This window comes from Mytilus trossulus, chromosome 2 (genome assembly GCF_036588685.1).
Source record: "Mytilus trossulus isolate FHL-02 chromosome 2, PNRI_Mtr1.1.1.hap1, whole genome shotgun sequence".
NCBI classification, from domain to species: Eukaryota; Metazoa; Mollusca; class Bivalvia; order Mytilida; family Mytilidae; genus Mytilus; species Mytilus trossulus.
Genome location: NC_086374.1, coordinates 55,213,665 through 55,217,570, shown reverse-complemented (window position 1 = coordinate 55,217,570; position 3,906 = coordinate 55,213,665).

Here is a 3,906-nt window from a genome sequence, read left to right as displayed (position 1 = left end):
GTTTCGCCCCTTATATTAATAATCCCTCGGCCTGAATTTCTGAAGTATATGCGAAAAATTACCTATTACATTCTATAGGATAAAAATAAATAGGACGAGGCGAAATTAACATATTTCATCATGTTTAGGATTAAATACATTTTTTTTAGATTGTAGTTTTTTTTTTCTCACATATGCAAGGATTTCACGGTTAATATGTAGTAATATATTTTACTATATATATAAACCCTAGCCAAGTTGGTAGTGCCAGCTGATTCTACTATGTGTTATAGTAGTATAAGATACCAGATATATATAAAACACTATACTATATGTCTTATTTTTAATCAATATTCCAGTTATGACAGAAAACTTTAATTTAGGTATCAAATTTTAATTGGATTTTTATATAGGTCATATAGCTCTGTTTGATTCCATATTGTACGTTAGAAAGTATTCCAAGTGCATTTAACATTGTTCTACCTATACACAAATTATCTTTATGGATTTAATCAGCCAACAAAATGGTTAATACTTAATTCCCTTTCAATAAAGACATTCTTTTAATCTAAATAGCTGAAAACATGCAATACCATCTCCAGCTGAAGGGTTGCATCGAAGGGCACATGAATACGGATTTAATTCGATTAAATTATTCACTTGCAAGTGTAAAATTCATCAGCGAGATTTTTTTACTTATTCTATCAAATTGAACCAACTTTTTTTATATAGATTAGACCGTTGGTTTTCCCGTTTGTATGGTTTTACACTAGTAATTTTGGGGCACTTTATAGCTTTTTTGATTGAGTAAAGTCTGCCAATTGATATTTTATCGTGTGTTTTTCTATGTTGTGATGTAATGCTATTGTTTCAGAAAAAGGAAGAAGGATTGGATCCATTAAAACGTTTAATCCCGCTGCAAATGTTTGCACCTGTCCCAAGTCAGGAATCTGATGTCAATAGTTGTCGTTTGTTTATGTAATATATATACGTGTTTCTCGTTTCTCGTTTCTTTTATATAGATTAGACCGTTGGTTTTCCCGTTTGAATGGTTTTACACTAGTAATTTTGGGGCCCATTATAGCTTGTTGTTCGGTGTGAGCCAAGGCTCCGTGTTGAAGGCCGTACATTGACCTATAATGTTTTACTTTATAAATTTTTATTTGGATGGAGAGTTGTCTCATTGGCACTTACACCACATCTTCCTATATCTATTAGCTGCTGAAAGTTATTTTTTTAATTTTTTTTTCACTTTTTCACTGTTATCAATGATTCAATTTAAAAAAAAAATCATATCTTGTATAAGATACTTTTTCCACCAAAATTTAAGCTATATAATCAAATAAATTACAAAATGAAGCACAGTAAATTATTAAAACGATTAGAGTGATAAAAGTACATTTAAACAACTAGAGATGTGTCAAAGCAACACGAATGGCCCCGTCCCAAAAAGTTGAAAGATCTGCAATTTCAATATAAACACATGTGGACACAAACATGATAGTAGCCTCACATATCAAAAATCAGCTCAAAATATGGAGGGGAATAAAGAAAAAATCCGTATAACTGTGATTTTCAATAATTTTTCAAAGTAATTTTAGCGAAAATTAGCGGAGTGGAACGGAACTTTAGCTTGACCTATAACTCATCATGGTTAACTCACATACCAAAAATCAGCCCAATATCTGAAGGCGTTAAGAAAAAAAGTCTGTATAACTGTGATTTTCAACAATTTCTCAAAGTCCAAAGCCCTTAATTTCTGCAAAAATTAGTGGAGCAGAACGAAACTTTAACTTGATCTGTTAGTCATCATGGTTAACTCACATACCAAAAATCAGCCCAATATCTGAAAGCGTTAAGTGTCATTTTGGTCTTTTGTGGATTGTTGTCTCATTGGCAATCATACCAAATCAAATCATTTTATTGGTTTAAAATCCAAATATTGGATTGTTACCAGGACAAACATGACAATCATTACAAACATATAATATATAAATTTAAACAACATTCATATTCTTATAAGACTATTTATTTAAATGTTTTGGAGGAGGTGATACCTTTGCAAATTAAAAGTCCAAGTACAAACATTCATATCAATGCAGTTGTTATAAAATATATCATTACAAATACTATAAAAAATTATACGTACACTAGTTTTTCTTATCAGCTAGGCTGTTTCTTAATACATATAAATCATTTACATCCTTGACAATAATTTCAGTTACATCATACTCATTAAAAGTAAACATAAATACAAATTTTTCCTCATCAGACATTTTGGTGAAATCTGGAATTATATTCTCTAATTCTTGAAAAAGTTTTCATACCACATCTTCTTTTTTATGTTTAGAAAAAAGTCCGTATAACTGTGATTTTCAACAATTTCTCAAAGTCTTAAGCCCGTAATTTCAGTAAAAATTAGTGGAGCGGAACGAAACTTGAACTTGATCTGTAACCCATCATAGTTAACTCACATACCAAAAATCAGCCCCATATCTGAAGGCGTTTAAAAAGTCTGTATAACTGTGATTTTCAACAATTTCTCAAAGTCCATGCAAAGCCCGTAATTTACTCACATACCAAAAATCAGCCCAATATCTGAAGGCGTTCAGAAAAAAACTCCGTATAATGGTTTGTTGCGGAATAGCGGAATGACGGAATTACGGAAAGACGGAAAGACAGAATGACGGAAAGACGGAAAGACGGAATTAAAGTGGCGGACCAGGGTAAAACTATATGGCCCCGACAGCTTTGTTGCGGGGCCATAAAAATGTATACACATTTAAATAAAGTAAATTAAAAAATATATATGATTTTAAAGAATGTCATTGACAAATCGGTCATTCAATCATTTTGAAAGCCACTGTGACCTGGAGAAATTATGTTTCTTAATGAGGTACCTTCATGACGAATAACGGTAACAAAAAATATTGCCAAATGACGTTAACGATAACTTTAATTGCATGACGATAAAATGCACATGTTTTTTAGACGATAACAAAAACCACTTATTTTGACGTATCACGTTAAATTTTGTTGAAAATGACGCTAACGAGATTTTTTTTTAGACCTCTGATGAATCACGATAACGATATTTTGACGAATCACGGTAAATTTTTATAACCAATTTGACGCTAACGGTAGCCGAAAATAACTGCTTCGTTCTTCAAAAAAGGGGGTGCAATAATTTATATAAGTTTGAAGTAATAAACGACATAAAAAAAATCAATTAAGGATAAAAAACTGAATTCAAATAGTTGGTAAGGGGGGGGGGGGGGGGGGGGGGGGGGGGATTGCTGCAAGTTTTGTTTAATTGACATCGATTTTATATATATCCTTATTTGTCAGTTTTGTCCCCAAATTAAGTGAAGTCGGGGGTAGGTGGCTATCTATCTATCTATCTATCTATCTATCTTCCCGTCAAGGAGTGGACTCATATTTGAGTGTATATACTCCGGCGTGAGTGAACAGCTAAAAACCTTCAAGTGTGTACAGTTAAACTGAAGAGATCTGTATGTACAGTTAAAACGGTGCTGTAATTTAAATGTGGAGTAGTGTCGACACACTGACATCTTGGATGGCGTGTCGAAAGTGTTCTACATGCAGACGGGGAAGCTCGGATATCTGGAGGTATATTGTTCCAGGATTTGATGGTGGCTGGGATGAATGAATATTTAAAGCAGTCCAGTCTGGTCCTTATCTATCTGATGTTATTTGACATGGAACCACGGGTTCTGGTATCATGATGGCAGAGCAGGTGGTGAACAGTGAGAAGACTATGCATTAAGTTTTTTTTTAATCCTACATTGAACTTTTAATGTTGTCCCTAAAAAAACAAAAAAAACTGGTTATTGATATTCTTCCAGGAACTACTTTCTAAATGATCAACACAATTAAAAAAGGGACGAAAGATAACAGAGGGCCAGT